Source organism: Falco punctatus (assembly GCF_963210335.1).
Source record: "Falco punctatus genome assembly, chromosome: Z".
Taxonomy (NCBI): domain Eukaryota; kingdom Metazoa; phylum Chordata; class Aves; order Falconiformes; family Falconidae; genus Falco; species Falco punctatus.
The window spans coordinates 74669470-74692996 of NC_137586.1; the positions used below are offsets into that span (position 1 = coordinate 74669470).

Below are 23527 nucleotides of genomic sequence, written 5' to 3' on the forward strand. Positions count from 1 at the left end.
TCTACTTGCCTTGGAAAGGCTGGTATGCAACAACCACCAAAGTGAAGGGTCAGCTTAGAAGGTGCTTGCTGTCCCACACAGAGCTCGGTGGACACTGGTGCTGCAGAGGAAGGCTTCTGCCTGACCCTGCAGCACAGCTGCCACCATCATGTTTTCACGGCATTATTTCTGCCTATGGCTGGCCCAGGTGGGTGTCATTGAGACAGAAAGTTACAAACTGCTTCCAAAGGTACAAGACAAACTGCCTCACCAACTGCTTTCTTGGTGTTACAGTCAGCTGGGAAAGAAAGTAGAGGGGTGCTGCTAATTTTGAACAGGTCAGTACCATTAGCAAAGCGCAGAGGTCCAACAGTCAGTAAAAAAAAGTTGCAGAACAAAGCGGGAGAGTGATTTCTCTGATAGCACACCAGCAGGAGCTGAGGAGAGCCGTATTCAGTTTATCATGTCCATGCACATGATGTAGGTAATTGTGGTTGATTATTTTCACTCAGGACTGCTCTCAAAGGCTGTGGCCAGGGGGACCAATAAAATACTGCAGATAGATGCAACTTCTTAATAGAGGGTGCTAAACATCCAGTACATCTCACAGCCTACAGCTGTTTTCTCTTTTCTTACTTCCCCTTAGCCCTACTCATGCATTTCTCCTTTGCTGAGCCTTGGCTCTTGCCATAACAGATTGTGTGGAGTCGCATATCACAGTGTAGGAAATGCTTGTTTAGCAGAGTTTTTTCCCTAATAAAAATAATACAACCAACCTTCAGACGTATATATACCTCTGTGGACCTATGGAGCACTGCAGAATGGCCCCAAACGCTGAACTTCACTTGTGTTCACGCACTAGTTTGTGCAAAGAGGACGTGGTATCATGAAGGTCACATGTTAACTTCCCTTTCTGCTTCCCATTCCTGCTGCGCGCTGTGTGGCTGGCTTTGCTAATTGGAAAGGATTGCTCTGCAGACAGACCGCTGCTGCCCGAGGTAGGTCTACCACAGCAGTGAAGAATCAAGGGGAGGGATGCAGGTCCAGTTATTGAAAAACCAGGAAAATGATAATAATAATAAAAAATCCCTACCGTTGCATGCATCCACAGATGTCAGCAGGCGGGATTGCTGGAGGGAGAGTCCCGGTGCAGTGCTCGGGGCCACCTGGCGAGCTCGGCCGTTATAACAGCCCCGCTTCCCCGCGGCGCTCCGCCCGCTGTCCCCCAGGACTCACGCGCACACGCTCCCTGTATTTAACAGCATTTTCCACTGCAAGGCGAAGGGAGCAAAACCCCTGCAGGAGGGGAAAGGATGACAGCAGAAAGGGTGCGACTGATGCCAGGGAGCTTGACGTGCTGGGTTTCTGTGGGAAGTCAGAAATCCAGCTACTCTGGCAATGGAAAGGTGGTGTGCAAATTTCCACCGAATGTTGTCCTCAGACGCAAAGCTGGTGATGACTGCTCAGCCAGAGGACGCTGCAGCAACTCGGGCAGTGATAAAGCCTTGTGAGGAGCAATAAGACAATGCCTTCTCAGTGGTTTCCCCAACAAACATGTGATGAGGGGCAAGCGAATGGGAAAGTGTTAATAATTTCAAGAACTCAGAAAACTGATGCTTGTAGTTTGCATGATGATAGTCCTGGAAGGGAAACTGCTGCAATGCAAAGCCCACAAAGTCCTGTCACCGTGCTTTGCCTCTGGACTGGACTGATTGCCTGGGGGTGAACATGCAACCAGCTGCGCTGCCCGTTCAGTCTCCAGCATCTCCTGTGAGGCTGCCAGATTATCAGAGCAGCAATAGACAGCTGGCAATTTTGGTGGTTTTTTTGTGGCTGCTCTAAGAGCCCTTGAACACACCTGAACCTATGGCTAACTCTGAAACCTACAGCCAGTGTCATACTGCTCTGGTACAAACTATGCTTGCTCAGCCAGGGGTATAATGCCAGAGGATGTGAGCATGGGATGGTATTTGGGCTTCTCAGGTGCCAGCACAACTCCAGCCTCCCCAGTGACACCTTCCACTTTCAGCATAGACAGAAATGTTTTTAAGCAAGTTTGTCCTTTGCATTAGAGGTACCTCAGAAAATGAAGGGAAAGGTTGGAAGATCCTAATCTAGCTAATGTCAGATTAATCTCATTAAATGCTCTGAGTCAGGTAAGTACATGGTACACTACTTCATCTATCTTCAGAAGAATGAATGCAATGAATTCATTCAGTTCCTCATCTCTTGGACAATTATTTGACCTGCCTGGACCTGCCTCAAGGGTGAACTCTTCATGTCCAACATCCAGTCTCCAGAACAGGTGCAAACCTGGAGTTTGGTAATTGTATTTATGACAAATTGTTCCATGTTGTCCTGAACTGCCATTGAAGCCTTGACCTGCAAATGTTAGGATACCAAATTGGCTTTCCCAATATCATTATTAGTCCCAATGAATATGAGTGTGCACATCTGGAAGAATTTGCTATTTCAGGATACGTCTTTGTGTGTTAACACAGGCTATGGGCACAAGAAACAAAATATAATTTTGTAGCCCTGCAGCCCAGTAAATACACTATTGGCATTGCTAGTAGCAGGTCCCAAGTTTTGTAATAGCTTTGCAAGGTCCTTAGGACTTGTCAGGCTCTGCCTATACTTGCCCCATTGTCTTCTGTGCATATTTGTGTAATCATACGGTGTAGCTACAATCCTCAAATACAGGGGTCCTCAAACTGTTTAACCAGGGGGCCGGCGCGGATGCGGTGGCAGGCAGCCATCTGCGGCTGCTTGGTTTCCCCCCCAGCCCCCCGTGGGGGGGGGGGGGGGGGGGGGGGGGGGCGGGGGGCTCTGTAAATACCGGGGGGTGGATTGAGGACCCTGAGGGGCTGTATCCGGCCCATGGGCCGTAGTTCGAGGACCCCTGCTCAAATAGCAGTGCAAAGCATTTTTTTCTGTAGAAAGAAATACTTAGGACCCTGCTGGAGTGATTCAGTGCAGAGGAAGACAGCCTTGGTGCCACAGCTGAAGCCTGGAAAGAGAGACACAGGTACTGCAAAGAGGAGGATGGGATAGGATAACAAGATGGGGCACAGGGTGGTGCTGGGGACCCCATGGCTATATGTAAATTCCCAATGGTCAAATAAAGACATTCAGACCTAGAGCTGGATAAAACAGCTTTAGGAGCCACAAAGAGAGCAAAGAAGTATTAAAAGCAGTATGGCCAGCAGGTTAATGGAGATGATTCTGCACCTCTGCTCTGCTCTGGTGAGATCCCGCCATGAGTACTGCATCCAGCTCTGGAGCCTTCAGCACAGGAAAGGCATGGGCTTGTTGGAGCGGGTCCAGAAGAGTCCATGAAAATGATCAGCTGGAGAGAATACCTGTCCTATGAAGAAACGCTGAGAGAGTTGGGGTTGTTCAGCCTGGAGAAGAGAGTCCAGGGAGACTTTATTATGGCTTTTCAATACTTAGAGGGCTTGTCAGTAAGGCAGGGATGAAATTTTTACTAGGGCCCGTTATTAAAGGACAAGGGGCAATGGTTTTAAACTAAAAGAGGGCAGATTTAGACTAGATACAGAGAAGGAATATTTTACAATGACGGTGATGAGACACTGGAACAGGTTACAGAGAGAAGCTGCAGATGCCCTGTTGCTGGAAACATTCAAGGTCAAGTTGGATGGGATTCTGAGTGACATGTTCTAGTTGAAGGCATTCCTGCTTATTGTGAGAGGGTTGGGCTAGATGGCCTGAAAAGGTCCTTTCCAACCCAAGCTCTTCTATGATTCTGTGATTGCACCTAAGATGTATATAATACACCTCATATAAAGCAAATTTGTATCTGAAATGGAATGGGACAATGGGAATTACAGCCCCATGAAGAAAGACCAAGGCACAAAGGGTGTTAGAAAATACATAAAAATTGACTCAAGTGCACTTAAAATTGAGAAGGAAACCCTCAACATCTATATCACATTCCTCCTGGCAAAGGTAAGAAACCCTCACTATCAACATAATATTTGTCCTGATGAGAAGCTTGAGATGCTGACGACTTGCTGTACCTTTTATCTCTCTCCAGGACTGATCCAAAGAGGATGTGGAAGAGTGACTGTAAGAGCAGAGAAAGAGGCAGGTACTAGGAAGACATAACAGTAGTAACTATTACTCTGGAGACTTTGTATGTGATACCATTCCTTTTCCCCCTCCTGTAATACTTGGAGACTAAAAATAATTGTTGTTAGATTGGTAGGATTTTGATTACCTTAGCAATTACTTGTTTTTGCATAAAAGAGTGTGCTTGTTTTTCCTCATAAGAAATTTCGGAGTGCAACTTCATCATATTGCAGATGGGAGATGGAGATCTATCTAATTCCCATCTCAGTGCAGTATATACTTCCTTGTTTTTTTCTGTGATCAGATGGGCTTTATGGAGAACCTTCAGAAGAATCTTTGTTCAAGGGCTAATTTCTCCACAGATAAATTATGGACAGAAATACAATTTACTAGGTCTCAAATTTAAATTTGTTAAAAAAATTCCCAGATGTTGCAACAATACAACATGTATGGGTTCAACATTATTGAACGTGATGGCAAACATTATTTCACAGCCTATGTGAAAAGACCAGACCACACCAAAATGCCAGTTTTAGATCAAGATTGGATCGCTGGTTGAGGTTGCTAAACTAGAAGATTAGGAAATAGATGCAGGACAATGGCATGGGGTAGAGGAGGAGGAAAAATGTAGGTGGTGCATAAAAATGGAAAGCTTTTTAGGAGAAAGGCTAAATAGAAACTTTTACTACAGTTCACTTGAAAACATGTCTTTGTTCTCTTTATAGATTATGTGCTGTTTAAGTAATGCTTCCCTATACCTTTATTTCTGAAATCACTATAATTTTGTAGCAAAACCAGGTATTTTGAAACAACAAAGTAAAGTGTTAAAATACAACATTTCTGCATTAGGAAAAAAACCCATACTTGTCTATTTGTTCAATTGACCAGATGATTTTGATGTACCTCACGTGGTACTTTTTTCATATTTATGGAAAACAATTGCTTGGCTTGAATCAAAGTTCTCATTTCCTGCTCCTTACAGCATCCTCAATCAAGGAAAGATGTTATACAGATGTGAGACTTTCAGATATGCCAACTCATACAAAAAGGCTATGTCATTCTTTAAAAGAACATCAGTCTGATCTTTCAAAAAACAGAAGCAACTGTGAAGACATGAGACCAAAAAATTCTTATAGAGCTTTTACTCATTTAGAGAATTACTATTATAGCCTTATAATTATAGTAGCATTTGTTACATGACAGAAATTTTCTATCATTGCATGTTAATGAATAGATAACATTTTCTGTAGCACTGCTATGAAATATCCAATCTTTCGATTATTTGAGTGCAGGATGGATACATTTGTTTCTAGATTACAAACTGGAAACTACGATATAATAGTAGTATTATTTGCACACAAATAAAATCCAGATTTGGTCTCAAAATTCTATTCTTGTTGTTCCACTTCCACGCACCCTCACCCCCTCACCTCCACCAGACCTCCACCCTGCCCTCCCCCCCCAGCCCCGAAGGTTTTATTGCTTAAAATCTTTCAGGTGGTCTGTGAGTTCCTTAAGCAGAAAAAATTGCTCTATTTCTTTAGGAGTCTGAATGTCCAATTCCTGAGCATAATTGTCTAGGAGACTGTAGCATACATCTCCAGTGGATGGACACACATAGACATAAAAACTTGGCAGATTTTAGGAACGTAGGCCTCTCTGGCATTGGTACTGTAATTTTATGCAATTTTTTTTTGTTTTAATTTAGGTAGAGCTGCCTTCTTAATGTTCTTTCTAGTATCCATTGCATGATAATCCAATGCAAGCCACATTGTTATCACAGCAGAAATGAAGAGGGCATAAAACATGGTCTTTGGGACCATATACTTGCACTATTGAACAAATAATTTTTGACATCAGTCCATCTAGAGCTTTCTCCTGCAGTCCTTGCATACATCAGCTTTTGCCTGGCAAAGAATAAGACTTTCTCCTTTAAAACGTGACAAACCCAGAAAGCCCATGGTTTCATTTTCCTTTGGTTACATTCACTGAACTTCTTGCCCTGAAGCATTCCTTTATGGATGCTTTGGAAATATGAAAACAGAAATTACTTGATTAATAAATGGCATCTTCTTTAATCAGTGAGATACCAGCTGCCATTGTGTTTCACCAAATTAAAAGGAAGATTGTAAGCCACCGCCCCCAATCTACTGTGCAGGTTAATAGCTATGAGAAAGTCAGTAGAGCCTTCTTTACTGCTCATGTTGTGAGTCATCCTCATGATTTCTGCAAGTTAGAAACACTAAAGCAAGCAATGTTTCTGTCAAGAGAGGCATCAGAACAACTACATCTGGGTGACTTCTCACATGCTCCCTTTCACTTGGAAAATACAATGAAAATGGTGATTTTTGCATAAGTTGTGCTTCCAGTTCTTACCTAGATCTCCTTGATTTAAAAACAGCTAAACAGATTATGCATTTTTATCCTATGGCAAGGAGAAGGCTATTAATAGCTGTCATCAAAACTAATCACACATTCCAAAATACAACATTGCTTCTTCCAGCTGTAAATGTTATAATAGGGAAGAAGCTGTTCCAGAGTGGAGTTGGCCTATGAGCTGGCAATCTATATCTTAACCCTCCAGTGGTTGCAGTCATGTAGAAGTGAACCCCTGGGCTGTGGTGATATCAGAGCACTGGAAATGACATGCAGCATGCTGAAAGCTCATGTTAAAAACCCAGACAGTAAGCAGAAAGATGTAGTGGTGATGTGAAACCCTAGCCTACTGCAGGGCTGCTGCATTGTGAGTTATGGGGGTTCCCCAAAGGTTGGAAGGAAATACTTATTAATGAGAATTTTAAAGGGATATATTAAATACAATGAATTTCCAGAGGTCTGCCAAAATGAGCTGTGATATCTGCTAGGCACACTTCAGTGTAACGTTTGTTGATAACCTGGTCCCTGGTGTCCATCAGGCTTTTATCTTTAATTTAGTCACAGAATTTTTAAGAGGAGAAATAGCCCATTGTCATTGTGGGTAGCTTTTCGGAGGCATCTTGATCCAGTTGGTGTTATTTGTGGATTCCTCATTTTGGTCTCGGTTCATTAAAAACATTTTTGATTAAGGAATACATTTAAAATGTGTTTAACCCTGGCAGAAACCTATGCTGAAATGTTCTCCTGACCTGGGGCCAGGTGCAGCAAAGCCATGCTGTTGTGCTCTTTGTCTGCAGACAGGCAACAGGGTACGGCAGCAGGGCTCTCCACTCTTCCCCAGGGCTGGAGCAGCAGTGCTTTTTGGTGAGCCTGGATGCTCTGTGCATCAGTGAAGCCTGTTCCCACTCCACACTGACCGGTAGGTGACCTGTGTGTTCCACATCTGAAAATAGATGAAATGTACAGCCTCCTTCCAGTTTTAGCTGAGGATGTGAGGGACATAAAAATACTTTTCTGTGGTAAACCAGAGCCTTCCCAGGAATGCTTCCTGATGGTTGCAGACAGCTGCCCACTCTTTGGGGTGGGATCCTGACATTTCACGAAAATTGGGTTATATAAACCTCAGTAGTTTAGTTAACAGTTTGCATTTTGGATCCTCCAGTCAGAACCTGGTCTCCAGTAGTTAAAAAAAAAATAATAGTCCAAGCAAAAAGCATGCATTTTGCAACATTACAATTCATTTCCATTGGGAAGCAGATATGGGGTCAGGCTTCTCTCTGGCCCTTTCCACATGTCCTCAGAAGGGGTTGTGGTGAGAAGAGATTGTTTTCTGTACAAGAAATACTCCAGGATTTTGTTATTCTCAACTTAAAATGAACAGTTGATGGAAGGTTAAGTGTTTAGACAGAAGACCACTATGCAGAAATAAATGAAGACATGAAAGGGGGAGGCAGGCAGTTGTACTCTTAGGAAAGGTGACCTGGTAGCATTTAGGTCACAGGAACCTCTAGAGAAGTCAGGCACCATTCCATCATGGTAAACACCCAGCACTCCTTGTGGAAACCTCTCTCCTTGTTTGCCTGTGGGCATGCAGGCTGTGGGACACATCCGCCTGGCAGACTTGAGAAGCGGCATATTCTCCCTCTGCGTTTGGGACACCATGCATTCTCACACTGTTTTGCTTCACACTTAACGTGAAGCACGGCAGGAGAGCTATTCTATGTATAAAATCTTCTTTTTGGACAGGACAGATCAAGGAGCAGAAGTAATTACCGAACACAAGCCCAGTGAAGATTTCTCCTCTGGAGGGAGGAAGCCTTGTGATGCTTGAGTGGCTGCTGAGCGGTCGCCCATGCAGCACTGCTGGAGTCCACAGTACTATGGCAGCGCTAAGTCAGGAATGCCGAATATGTGTTTTGGGACCTTGAGGGCTGCTTAGTGAGGGGGTGACTAAGGGGCAGAAGGAGGAGGAGCAGAGGAGGCATTTCCATACCCTCCACACTGCAAGGTGGGATCAATCTCAGCTACACTATTGCTAAAAGGAGAGGCAACGGCTGCCTAAGAAGCGCCACAGATGGTCCCTGGGTGGAGGGACTGGCAGCAGCAGACAGAAGGCTGGGCTCCCCTCCCTGCTTCAGCACTGACCCCTCCTTGGTCCCCACCTGTGATGTGCCCATCCCGCCTGCACCAACACCAAAGGCACTGGGGCAGGACCTCCAGGTGCTGCACCCACACAGTGCTCAGCACACCAGACTCGTCACAGCGGGGTGCCATAGAGTGGCTGCTGTGACAGCCACAAAGCAAGATGAAGGAAGGGAACTGTGATTTGCCAGTGACAAGATTAGCAATATCATACAGATTAGGCAAGTAGCTTAACAAATTCCCTATTGCTTTAGATGTTTAACACGCTGTATCAATAGCAGAGACTGGAAAATCCTCTTGGCATTTCTTGGCAGAAATACGGAAGATATGAAATGAAGAGATACAGCAAACTACCTGAGGGAAGTACAATACTCACAAGAGCCATTTGTATGGAGCAACTGCTAGGACAGAAAATGTACCTGTTTCATTCTCTTCACAGATACGATGTAATAAATAGCTGCTAAAAAATTTATGTAGCATTCTTATGCAGTATTAAGCAGCTGTTGCATTACTCTTGAAATACCTTTATGTCTGCCTGACCACAGGTTATTCTTCTCTTTGCTTAGAAGTATATAATATTTAGACATTTGTGGGGTTAAAGGACACTAGAAAATGACAGCATATGGTTGATGACTTTCCTAAGAAGTATTATTCCTTTGGAAAACATTGACTTAATTGAATGTAAAATATTACAGGAATGTATCCATGTCATGATAATCTGACAGGAGATTATAGCAATATTTTGTTTCCATGAAGCAAACATATCTGCTTTTTACATTACCATTTAAACTATGAACAGATAAAGTGTTAAAGTGGCAATGCTGATAATGTTTCAGTCTTATCAGAAGAAATGTTTCCAGGAGGTCAAGCAAATAGTATTAATCCCTCTCTTTCACAACATCTTTAATAAACTTATTTTTCATCTGTATTTGAGACAAGGTGAAATTTCAAAGTCTCAGAATTTTCTGTAAGATGAAAATTTAAAGTTTTGACCCATTCAAGCCATCACTTTATGCTACAATTTCATTTATAGCTTCAGCTTTTTAGCATCCTGCCCTCTAGGGTCCAAGAGTCTAACATTTATACCTTCTGTTCCTCTTCACAGATGTCTATTCTGACTCCAGTGACAAAGGATGAAAACCCACAGTCTGTTTTAGACTAATCAAACAATATAAAATTATTGGAGAACAAAATCTGAGCTCTGAATGCAAACCAGCAGATTTATTTATGTCTTCAAATAAGAATTCTGAAACAAATGACCCCAACACAGAAATATGTTGCCAGCTACTGAGTGGAGGGGGAATGGAAAGAAAACTTCATCATGATTTCAAGCAGTTGTACTGGGAGCTGGCAGGCTGGTTCACACTGGTAGTCCATCCAGTTCTGTGCCTGGCAGTGGCTGTTTCCAGATATTTCATGGAAACGTACCAAAATTTCAGGGTCAAGTTACATGCAGGAAAGTTTCTTCTTTAACTGCAATGCTAGAAGCTGGCTCTGTCCTACCCTGTAAAAGCCAACGCCCTTTCCTAAACACAAACTTACTCCATAAATCTCTGGAGACCCTGCCTTGAATTTTGCAAAATACACCACTGTGATGAATCAACAAGTGCAACAAGCTGATTGTATGTAATGCAAAAATTTGGGTTCCCCTGTGCCCAGATTTTTAGTTTCCTGGTTTTGGTTTCACAGTCTGTTATTTGTGCTGGTAAAAAGCAGTTCCTGATCTCACTTATCTGTTTCATTTCCATACATTTTTAGTACTTTCATTCTATAAGAGATTTAAAGAAACAGAAAATCGTGCAGCTGTGCTCCTTACCTCAAAAAAACCCTGTCAAGCCCCCTTCTAAAATTGTGGGGGAACAGAAATCCCTCTGTGGCAACTGCCAACCTACTCGATTGCTTCACTGCATTCATTTTTGGAAGAGGTTTGGGGTAAGAGTGCTTGACTTTTTTGTAATGGTCTGGTGTTCTGGCATCTTAATTCAACCTCTCTTTTCTTTGGAATTTATTCCCCTCATCTTTATAGCTATTTTCAAACTAGTTGCAGACATTATCATGTCCCTGTTCAACTTTCTTTTCCATAAATAATTAGTTTTCTTTTGCAGGTTGTGGATCTTTCTGATCAGAAACAGGAGGTAAAGCTTGGGAGGTGGCTGGATGCAAGTGCTGAGCCCCAGCAGCTCAGGAGAAGGTGTCTGGGCAGGTCCTTCATGTCAGGCTGCATTGGCTGAACACTACAGGGCTGCTCCTGATGACTGTGTCTCTGACCTCATCTCAGAGACCCAAATCGATGGAGACTCCATGGCATCCCCAGTGCTTCACTGTCCTGATTACAGGAATGATTTCCCTAACGGATTTTCTTTGCCAACACTGGCTCTCGGTAGTTGTCCTTTCTACTGTGAACACAAAGAACAAGTTATTCCTTTCCATCACAATAGCTGATGAAATATTTGAAGACCTACTTTCTGTCTTATACTGAAAGTCTAACACAGAGACACCACGTGCCCCAACCACTTCCATTTTCTCCTGATTTTCTGGCAGTGTGCACCGTACTTCCAGTGCAGCACTCCAACTGAATGTAAATCCAGCTGAGGCCTTATTAATGATCAGCAGAGGTTTCTTTTATGTCTCATTACCTACATACCAATATGTCTTTAGAGCACAAAATCCTTGACTCACGTCCAGGTTCTTATTTATTCTAACTCCCACGTACTTTTGAGAGAACTGGGCTGGCAGCCACAGCCCACCCTGTCTGCACAGCTGGTTATGCCTGCCTAAAGGTAAAACTTTGCACTTGTCTTCTGTTGAGTTTCTAAAACCGTCTCTGATTTGTAATGATCATACTGTTCTTCACTGTGTGCCTCCAGGTTTAATGTCTACAAGTTTAATGAATAAGACCTCTACTTATATACCTTCTCATCACCTAAGGTGTTAATGAGAAGATTAAATGGTTTGAGACCCAGCATAAAGTCCATCAAATCTTTTCCTTCAATTTTGACTAAATAGTTTCTTGCCAGTATTGCATCTGCCCTACAGAAGTTTTGTTCAAACCATATTTCTACTACTTCATTATAAAAGTATCACTTTTCTTACCGTTCAGATGATTGGCATCCTCAACCAACTTAGAGCTCTCAAAGAAGCTTCTGTATCTTAACAGGCCTCATTTGATAAATTCAAGTTGTTTATAATTTACTACGTATTCTTCTAGACAACCACAAGTACTTCTTTTAAGGATTGATGTTTGGTTGGTATTCCTTAAGTCTTCTTTTTCCTGTCCCCTTCGTAAAGTTAAGCATGGTATTTGCTGTTCCTATAAATGGCCATTTTCAAGATCTCTAAGAGAAAATTCACTGAGCCTGCTTCAGCCAGTTCTCCAGTTTGGGGGCAGATCTCACCACTCTCAGGTGATCTGAACTTGGTTTGATTTGTCTCAGTACTCTCCAACTTGTTATTCCCAGTTCTGCTCTGCATATGTACCTTGTGTAACTGCATTTGCCATCTGATTGCAACATACCTTTCCAGTGGAGGCTCAAGCACAAAAAAAAGGCTCTTCTCTCAGTGCCATCTATTGTCTTCCCTCTTTGTGTAACAGAAGATTAGCATTTTCCTTTGCTTTCTACCAGTAATGGTGCCACAGAATCATTTTCATTATGCCTCTGCCTTTTTGGGTTTTGTCCTCACATGCTTTTGCAATGTTGTTCAAGTTATGCTTAGAGCTCTGAACTAATGTTCCATTTTCTGTGAACATTCTTCTTTGCTTAAAGCCAAGGAAAAGCCAGTGATTCAGTACACTGTGTCTTTTACTACCATCTTTTACCTTTTGTCTGGGCCAGTTTGTGCTTTTATGGTCATTTACTTTGTATAACTCTTCTATCCATCAAAACTTTTAGTTATGAATTCTCTTGAGTGTACTGAAATCTGCCTACACAAATTCATACTTTTTAGTTTGCTTTTCCATTTGTAAGTCACAAGATTTTGTCATTTCATAGTCATCCTAGAGGCTTTCTAACCTTTCCATCTTGAGGGGTCTTGTCACAGACTAATCACTCTGGTACAGCTTGTGAACTTCCTCTTCTGTACACTTAGCTTAAAAGATGAGTTCATGCTCCAAAGTTTTGCTTCCCTGTGCAAGGTGACATTCAGAAGATTATGACTGATTTTTTTTTTTTTTTTTTTTAAGCAGGGGGTTTTAATGATTTGCTCTTCCTGTGTTTCTTCCACTGGATCTGCGAGGGGATGTTAATAATTAGATGAATTTAAGAATAATGAGTGAGCCCCAGAATCTTTTCCAGTATCATTAGGGTATCTTAGAAGCTTTTGGTTATGAGAAAATTAAAATGCAAAAGCTATTCTTTCCTCAGTCAAACCACAGCTTCTTTTTAGATAAGGAAACAGTGAAGCTACAGGAATGGTAATCAATTTGGGACACAAAGAACAAAGACTTTCCCTCTCTTCTGCAAACCTACCCTCCCACTTAATTAAAAAATAGTCTCCCTTGGAGGATGAAGAGCAGAAAGAGGAGAGTGGGGAGCAGAAGTAGTAAGAGTCAGAGAAGAAACCTGTGCTGAAACAGAAGGTGTAATTTTGACATTTCCTGATTGCTTCTAGAATTAAAGAATCACTCCCATACCACCTGTGATCCATTTTTATGGATTAATAACATCGATCTGTGTAGCCCAGTCCTCTGCCCAGCCACGCCCACACAGTCTGAGAAATGCCTGAAGCCCATCATGGTCCCTGCTCAGTGAGCACAGATGACATAGCTGGCAGACGCACAGGCATGGGTTTGCAAATCCCTCACTTTGGGATCCCTGGGATGAAAGGAGTCAAAGAGGCTAGGGCTAAAGCCTGGGAAATCTTGTTGCACTCACTAGTGCATGCTCTGCTGGAGAGAGCAAGAGCATACCTGGCTCTAAGGCAGATCACTTACTGGGATGTGAGAGGAGAGAAACCTGTAAAAAACAGCTGTTTCCAACAAATCCTTTGAATTGTGATGTTGAAGAAGCTATAAAACTCTCAAAAATAAATCAACAATAATAATAAAATAATAATAAAATAGATACTAGAGGCTTGGCAGAAGGGGGAAAGATTGATATGAACAGGAATTAAAAGACAAAACTGTGGGAGCTGGTAAGGACTGGGCAACTTTAATAGCCCTGAGAGTTCTGCATCCTTATGGTTCATCTTACTGAGAAAAAGCTAAATTCACCCAACTGCAGCAAAAAGGGAATGCCTCTCTGCTCCTCCCCTTCCTCTCATATGTCCTTGCTGATGAGGGGGGAAGAAGGACAACAAATATTTCAGTTCCTAATGAACGACTGGTGCATGCTCCTTAGGCTGTATTTCAGACAGCTCACAAACAGTACCCACTGCATGAAGTCAGCTTGGCTCTGAAAAACAGGAGTGCAGCTAACCACTACAAGGCAGCTACTTACAAAAAAACCAGCAATGGGAGCTGCTGGAGCACTTTTGGGGATTGTGAAGGTGATGCTTTTTCACCTCAACTTGATTCTCCTTGGGAAGCTCTTTGCCTGCCAAGATTTCTCAGTTCTTTATTAAAGGTATATTTTCATCCAGCAAAAACTGGACTCTTGGAAAAGCTGGAGAAAATGGAATTTTCAAGACCCTCGTTAGGCAAGCCTTCTCAGCACAGTCTTGCAAAAAACATGATTCAACATCCTTGGGGCAAATGAACACATTAACACACTCTGGGCTATTTCCCAGCTAGCATTCCTCCCACGGTAGAAAAGGAAAAGAAAAGGAAAGAAAATTCTTCAAAGAATTGCTTATGATTGGACAATGTCCAAAATACAGGTGTTCAGATGAAAATAATAACTCCTTCTGAAATATGCATCTCTACAAATTGTTCTTAGTACATAGAACAGCATGAAATTTTCACTAGTAAATCATAAACCAGGAAATGTAGGTAAAACCAAGATGTTCCAAGTCCTGTTTTGCTGTCTAGCTACTATCAGGAAAAGGCTTCCTTATGAAAAAGTCAGAGCAACCTGACAGAGATGTGTGTAAGGATTAATTTGCCCCAAATACCTAGGGGCAAAATTGGTATGTTACTGGCTACTAAAGCTTCTAAGAATCTTGTTACAAATTTTTGTGCCAATTGGTAAAAAATTTCACTTATTTCAAAGAATAATTGAATGAAATATCTCAGATCTCCATAGTATATATCATTTCCTTAATGATTGTTCTTTGAAAGGTCGTTTGCATTTAGAAAAAGGACTACAAAGCCCACTTACAACCCATTTTCAGTTTTGTTCATGCATAGTCATTTAGGCTATGTATATATCTAATAGAATGGCAAGCAGTTCAGCCAGAGATTGCTAAACACAATCTACCTCTTTCCTAATCAAGCATCAGCTGTCATTATTTCTTTCTTTTGTTGTACTGAATCCATTTCAGCTCAGCAGCGTGAAAAGCAAATACTAATGAATGAAGAATCACCTTTCAGAAATGTTTGGTCATTGCATCATATTTTTCATATGTCTTCTATTTGGGAGATGAGGTGGCTCAGCAGGGGCTGTTAAGATGGAAAAGTCTCAACATACGCCTTGTCTTATTCAAGATGCCTATGTGATCTTTGTAGTCTGTACTGATTCAGTGTTGAGTGTTAAGACAAGCCACTTAAGGCAGCTGTGCAAGGATTAAATACCACTGCTTTTAATGTGAAAAAGATGTTTTCAGGATAGGTAATTTTTCAGTTACCCCCTACAGACTTTACAGATAACAAAGTAAGTACTGGAAATGAGGAAGTAATACCAGACACACTACTTTGATTTAAGCGTTTTGTTTCACATCTATTGCTGTATTGTTGATCTCGTATTCTTCCAAAAGAAAAGCTGTACTATCTCATTCACGAAGGAGGAAAGTCCAGGACAGGTTCACTGAAGCAAGCAAGTTTGTGATTTAGTTGGAAAAACCCAACAGCCCTCCTATGCCACATAAAGCAAATCTGGTGCCCAGGGGAGGTCTGGTGGTGCTTGCTGGGGCCTGCTGAAGCACAGGTGTCTGCACCAAGGAGCCAATTGTAAGAGACATCCTGTTCAGCATATATCTTCATTTGTCACACACCCTATTTAAGCAGGTGTTTTCACCACCCATGGACCCACAGAGCACTCCACTGTCCTCTGTTCACCCTCAAGAGGGAGAAATTCTGTTATTTCTTTTTTAAAATGCTTGAAGAGTGAAATAACTGCCTAAAAAATGCTGTGCAACAGCAGTCTTCAAAATAGTTGTATCCTGCAGGCAAGAAATTTGTTTGGTCCTGGGATCCCTGGTAGACTTGGGCATCAAGACCAGGACGTGGCTCTCATGTATATTGCTCATGGCTTGCAAATATCAAAGCATTTGTCAGCTATGACATTCCCAGTCCTGAGAGGGAAGGAAAGGACATTTCTCAGTTTGAGTTTAGTTCTGAAGTTCTTTCCTCTTGTATCTGCTGCAAGGATTTTTTAGCTTTCATGTGACATTTCAAGCCTGTCTTTTCTGCTAGGAAAATGACACAGGGCTTAGAGAGAGCAAGTCCTCTTTTGTGTGTGTGCAATTTTGGACAACTTGTACATGGTGGACATTGGTCTGATCTGTAGGGGTTTGATAATGTTTTTCTGTTTATGCTCTGTGAGTTTTAAATGGAAACATGTAACAAGCCAGTGGCAACATAGCAATGTCTGTAATGCCTGAGGTTTTGCAGACCTTAGGTGGTGCCATTTTGATGATACCAATCCCTGATAACTGAAGTCCTCTGGGTAGAAACTATGTACTGTCCCAGCACTCTCCAGACTACCAAGCTGCATCAAGGTCTTTCACCACCTTATACCAGCATACTCTTCATACAGTCCCTCTGCTGCCTTCTCCTTGTCTCGCCTCATCCAGAGCATGTGTTTTCTCTCCTCTTGCTTCTTCCTCGGCTGCTCTCCCTTCACTGGCTGCCCAACCGCTTCCCAGAACCAGCCACAGCTGCGCCTTACCTACATCAGCCAACCCACCGCCCCTGAAGCCAGCCCACAGTTGTATATTATCAATGCTAATTAACCCAGCTTCATTCCTCTACAAGATACTACTGACATTAAGAAAAAAGAAGCTAATTAAGAAAAAAACCAAGTTCTCAAAAACCTGGTGTGAAGCAGACTGCTATAACCTGTTTTCAGTCCATCCGTCCAGAAAATTTATACCATTTTCAGAGACTGCTGCTCTCACCAAGCTGGACTTTTTACCTTACTTACACAACCATGAAAGACTTTCCCTGATAGCCTCAACAGGAAAACAGGATGATTCTTCCGTAACATAACTTCAGTATGATTGATGATTTGCATTTGTCAAGCTGACATTAAGTAGCAAAGACTGGAGAATTACGTGGCTTTTTTGTCTGTAGGGTGGTTGCTCCCAAAATTACTTGTCCAAAAGATGATACAAGGGAGTACTGGCCACTGCTGCCTGCCTGAAATGACTACTTAAGTTACCTATAGCCTTAAAACTGGGCTTTCAGTGGTCATACATGTTACATAAGTTACACCTGACTTGGTGGGTACTTACAGACTTTGACATGTGGTAAAATACTTTACGTCATACCTAAGTGAAAGTGCAGCTATTGCATACGAAGAAAATAGAGCTGAGGATTACCATGTTCTTGACACACTGACACCCTGCAGTTGTCTCATGCTGGACACCAGTTGTGGATACCACAGCTCTTCCCAAAAAGTGATCCCAATGGGGTAAGGTGTCAAAGGCATAAGGCATTCCCCTTGCATGTTTTGGGACACAAACACGGTGCACATGTAAAACCTGCGGTACCTCCATTGCTTTCTGCTGTATAACCTTTACTCAAGTCAGAATACTATTACAATGGCTCTTTTAAAAATACTATCATTTATTTGTTGTCTTAGCTGAAAATCCTATGTCATCAAAACTGGAACGCCAGTGTAATAGATACAAAACATCTCCCCCTGGGCCAGGAGTAATATCTCAAGCTCCTGGGAGTAACGTGTGAACAGTGGCCTTAATTGTCCTCACAGGACCAGATCAGTAGCTGGCCCCATGTGACCCATCCAGAACAGTGTTTGGAGGGTGAACTGGCTTCTCTGGTTTCCCAACCTGGATGCTGCCAGCAAGATGAGGTTTACAAGCCCGGCTCTGCTGGTGACGTACTGCTGCTCTGCAGTAGCTGCTGCCTGAAATGTATTCCTAAATTTAGGTGCGCTCTTTCTGAGTCCATTCCAGGTGTGTCAAGTGACAAAGCTCAGAGATCGTCAGACAAGTCAGAAAACTCTTAGGTTTTTGCTGTGACTTAGTAGTATTTCATTTTCCCCTTCTATTCTTTTAGAACAAGGAGGTTTAGCTTCAACTAAAAGTCTTAACATATCTTCTCTAGGTTGTTATGGACCTAAAGAAAAACATTTCACTGCACGCCAGGCTGCCAGCCCATTTCCTGGTCGCAATGTGTGGTTTTGGAAGGATCACTTGTATAAAATTGTCCTGATTAGTAAATAACCTTAAATTTAAATAGTGAAAGGGATGCTAAAGAGGGACTCATATGAAGAAGTTGTATTTGACATTTAAAAATGCACAAAAATAAAACTGAATGGAAAACTTGTCATACAAGGCTTAGGGCTCCAAGACTTAATTAAAAGTTTTTTTCTCTGCTTACTTCTTTGACTATAGTGTTACATGCTCCCATACACGTACACACTCTTACCTATCACCAATAATCCATGTTTACTAGGATTATCTGTTATATTCACATTTTGTGCAGTTAAGATTCTGTAGGCAAGCTCGTGTTTTCCAAATGGGCTTCCTACCCTTACTGTAACTCCACCACATAGGTAGGACATTTTCCCTGGGCTGCCATCAAAGATGACAGGGTCTGTGCTGGAATTGCCTTCTCTCTCTGCAGAGAACACGCTTCACTTCTGATGTTAAAGATCTGTGTTACAATTTGATTCCACCAGTTGGTTACAGACTTTACTTATCTACAAGGCAGGTCACTCAAGCTTGGAAAACCTAGGCGCTAGTCTATGCTTTTTGTCCCCACTTCCATTTCTAGTGATTGGTTGGCTCATTAGCTTACATTATAAAGTCGTCACAGCAAAGAATGTGTATCACTGTGCACATCATCTGGTGGGGTGATGGACCCTAGTTGGAGATCCAGTGGGGATCCAGGATTCCTGGATCACTGCATACAGAGAGTGATGGCAGGGGAAAAAGAAGCCACAAGAATCAATGTTTCATCTGTTTGCATGGGAAATTATGAAATGCATTTGCTATTTTCACTAACCATATCCAAAAGTACTGTGGATTTAGTAGACTGCAGATTTTTCTTCTTCACACAAATGACTAAAAGGAGCACTTTCTGACATAAATAAAACAAGCCCAGTGGTTAATGGGCAATGATGGGCAGAAAAACACCAGCACATTAAAGAGATGAACTAATGATTTGGGAACAGGATTTTGACAGCTGAATTAAAAAAATAAAACACCCCCAGGAATTTTCAACAAAAGCTACCCATTTAATTATGGAGCTGTGTGACTCCATAGGCCTGAGGCACCTCAAACTGTGTCTTCAGCATCACCAGAAATATGAACTCAGCACCAAGGGATGTGCCCTACCCACCCAGAGCTTTCACTGTTTGAGCACTGCTATGGGTGAGACTGCAGCAATTTAAGACACCAGCTCAAGCTAGTCGGCTGAGTGGCTAGGCAGACCATGCTGCAGCTTGTGCCCATCCTGCACCAGCTACCTATAGATAAGTGGAAACCACCACAGCCACTGGGGTTGAAGGCAGTCCTTTGATTTTGATGTAATTTTGCTGCAGTGGTAGAAGTCTACACCAGTTTCGGTGCTATGCAACACAGTGTTAAGCCACCTGAGCTAGCTGAGGCACCACCAGCTGCCATGGGAGTGCACAGTCAGCCACCTGAGTATTTACGGAGCTGCTCCATTTTGCTGCAGTGCAATCAGTACAAAGGCTCAGAACTAGCTGAAGGATTTTGTACTAAGTCAACACCAGAGCCTGTACCCAGAAGATGCTGCTGAACATTTAAAATTTGTCTGTCTCTGTGTTTTGCATATTAGAGTTAAAGCATGTTTCACACCATGACTGGCACACACCACCCAAATACTACATTGCTTGTCTGCTTTCAAATCATGCTGCTTTGATACGTGTGAATGGTGTGACAACCAAGAGCCAGATTTATAGTCTTAGCAAGAAGCACAAGTCCAGCCAGTGTGAATCGCTTCATTCAGTGAAAGGCTTTCTTCTGCTTTCTCTAGAAGCATGGACCATTTGTGCCAATAATCATCTATTTCTTATTTGTGCTGCCACTGCAAAATAGGAGAAGAATGTGAAGAATGAAAATTTACTCAGTATATCTAAGTGGCACCAGTGAGGTTCCCTTTGTATTGTGAGAAGCAATTAATTCCTGTAGCAACGAGCTCAGCTCACATGAAATTAAAAGTGTGGGAAAATTACACAAATGAACACTGGAATAGGAGATATGGAAGAAACATTGAAGTACCTTCCTCCAAGTCATGCAGGAAGTTGGTGGTAGAGGCAAAAGTTTAACCTTGGGTAATTGTGGACTTAATCCTGTCATGGCTGGTTTCCTCTTTTGAGGCAGTTCCCAGGGACACACTCTACACGACTTAGATTGTCCAGAGGAATGCAGGATGCAAAGATCTGGTCCCTGTGTCTCTCTCCTGTTACTGACTTTAGACTATCCCACTGATATGGTATTGTTGCCTAAAGGGTATATTATTTTAAAACACATTTTATTTCAGTATGTAATTATACAGGGCTACAATAACCTCTGCCTGTAGAGTTCATTCCATTTAAGCATCCATACTTTCTGCTGGTAAAAATTGAATTCACAAAGGAAAGCTTTGCTCATGTAGCTGCATTAGTGAAAAAGTTCTAGTACAGAGTGGGCATAATTTAACAATCTTTCACATGAAGGACTAAACATGCTTTCCTGGGCATGGGACAGCATAAGCATGGCATTGTTCTGTAAGTTCTTCTACACCAGTTACGATCTACAGCATGTTTTCACAGCTTTTTAAAATTCCTATCTCACCAGTGATCCAGTTATTCAGAATCAGCTTCATCTTTTGCAGAGCATCTTTTCCTCAGCAGTTGCTTTGTTTTTTAATTTAGTTGCCTTTTTAGGACTTTGGTACCATATTGAGGTGTATCTGTCCTGAGGCAGACTGACAGCTACAGAGAAGGAAGAGCAGATCCCTGTTCAAGTCCCAGCAGCCTCATGTCACCAATATCTAGGGTATATCAAACCTTGGTCCACAGATTCTTTTACATGGGCAGTATCCAGCTGGACTCGTTTCAGTGTATACTTCTCTTCCACTGTCTCATAGCTATGACTCCTTGTATAACATGTAGTCTTCTTCAGCTGAAGGAATTCTAAGGAGAAGCAAGGACATTGTCCAAGTCTGACTCTAATGCCTTGTAAATTGGAATTTACCTCCCCCTCCAAATATTCTTTGTAAACATTAATGATATTTTAAGGTCATAAGTCACTCCAGTTGCTTGACCTTGCTGACCAAACTTTGCAACATGCTGTCTGTTCAGGAGTCCTAATTGCAGCTCTGGGTGTTGATTACACAGGAATCTGTGGTAAAGCTCTATTTTTTATTGCCTTGAACTCATCTTTTATGTTGTTGGTTATTGCAAAATAACTTTGATTTTTATTTTTCTTCTTCTACTGCCTGAAAGGACTCTTGACATCCCTGTCAAGTCCATTTTCACTTATGGCAACAACAGGTCGCAGCAGATGCCGTGCAAGCCTGACTTTAATCCATGTGCATTCATTGTTTGATTTTTCCTACTGTTTCCACTTACATTCCCTCTCTCTCTCTCTCATTTGTTTCATTGCCCCCCCTGCACATTTGTCATACCAAGTCAGTTTTCTGGTTTGAGTTCTTATAGCAATCTGCTCTGGGACCTGATTCCTCAGTGTCTTACACTATAGAGTCATATATCACTTAGTCCTTCAACGCCCATATTTGTCCATGGCTATGAGCGTGTTTTACATCTGTAACATGCTGATCAGAGTGCTCTGAATGTCCTCGATTCTTGATTTGACCGTATCATTCATGCACTATATTCCTGGATGGCTACAAGCATTTTTCCAACGCACTGAGGTTCCTTGTTACTACTTATTTGCTTTTCTGTAGTGAGATCATGATACATGTGCCAGCAGACTATTCTCTGTTCCTGAACGTGCCTTCTTGGGACTTTTCTTTTTTCTTCAACTGCAACTGCTCAATAAAATCTGTTACAGCTGTCTCTTTCTTATAAATCGTGATTCCTGATTGCACATCCAGTCTTTGTCTTCTATGGACCACCAGCTGGGATATGCATTATTTTTCGCTTTATAATTCACATACTGCAGCAGTTAAAAAACCCTAGAGGGAAGGCAACGTGCTTTTCAGACTGCAGATTTTTAAAAAAATGAGGCTGAGACTTGCAATGCCCACTGGGTGGCTCCAGACACTGCACCTTGCGCCTCCTCTATTTATCTCTCCTGTTCAGAGGTAGCTCAGCCCTGTAGAAATTCGTGTAAATGCTGACTACCAGCAAAAATGACAGGGCAGGGCCAGGGGTAGCAAACACATGATGTACCAGATACATAATTAATGGATATTAATGACTATTTGCATCACGGTGGTGCCCAGAGGTCCAGTGGAGGGTGCCTGTGCAGGGAGTAACATTAATGGTTATATTCCACCCATTGCACTTGAGGTACTTAACTAAGACACCCATACTCGAGAGAGAGGTGGGCTTACACAGGCCATGGGGGTGATGCTTTTTCCTCACTGATTGCATGGGGGCCTAGAGGAGATGATGCTCTAAACATAGGTGACATTTAAACTCCTGCAGTTATAATGGATGAACCTGACCCTTTGGGAGAAGTGGGCGACTGAGGAACAGAACTGCAGCAGTGTCTTTCCTAGCCCTGTAAGCATATCTGTGTGAGCATGTGTGTATGCTGCATGTTTTGGCTTTCACAGTCACAGCACATAAAGAGAAGTCTGGAGGGAAGAGGAAACGTCTCTGATTTAAGGTGAAGACAGAGTAAATAATCACTGTAAAGCACCAACACAATAAAATCTACCAAGGCTGTTGCCTAACTGTGCCTCTCTTCATAAATACACGCCAGGTTTATCACCTTTTCAAAGTTGTGCACATGCATGTCACTGCCACAACACATGTCTTTCTGTTACAGAGTTTCCACAGTATTATTTTTTCCATCCACCAAGCACTGTATGGACTGTGTGAAAGGAGCTGTTTTGCCAGCACTGCCCTGTGGTAAGGTTGGCATATAAGGAAAGTCAACCAACCAGACAACTCCAGCAATGGTAAGCATAACAAGGAAAGGAATGAAGAGTAGTCGTTTTTGTTGCAGGCAACAATCCCATTTGGCCCATTATTAAGATTTAATTCAGATGTAATGAAGTCAACGAGTCCTGCTCTTTATGCTATACCACAGTTTAGTGCTTCAGGAAATCCCTGTCAGTTCTACTAGGCTTAAAAGTGTGATGATCTTAGATAGCTTTGCATACAGAGGAAGTGTAGTGATTCAACACAAATGATAAATACATGTGTTATGAAGTGATTTCCCCGTCTTGCAAATAGAATCACACGGATAGTCATGTGAATATTTTAGCTTTGAAATGTTAAAGCCAAGGAGAATCTGAAATCTTGCTCTTGGTAATCTGTCATTGTGGCTCACCTAGTGTAGCAACAGAAACCCAGCCTTGTGCAGAATGTCCATTTTACTGAAAGGCTGCAGTTACTGGAATTGTATTTTTCTTGCTGAACCTGGCCCAGAGGTAGCAACTGCCCCTTTCACAAGGGGCTGTAGCATGTGATCTACTGTGTTAAAGGTATTAATCTATTTAGAAATGGATGTTACT

At 42.2% G+C, this 23527-nt stretch overlaps 1 protein-coding gene and 1 long non-coding RNA gene across 5 annotated transcripts in view; one reads left to right on the forward strand and one right to left on the reverse strand.

The window, feature by feature from the left end:
- The window catches only part of PALM2AKAP2 (PALM2 and AKAP2 fusion), a 272605-nt gene that overhangs the window by 177778 nt on the left and 71300 nt on the right, over positions 1-23527 (reverse strand). The window lies entirely within an intron of this gene.
- Positions 2786-18991, forward strand: LOC308056147. Its single transcript, XR_013924726.1, has 2 exons — positions 2786-4090; positions 7289-18991. It is a non-coding gene; the product is annotated as an uncharacterized lncRNA (long non-coding RNA).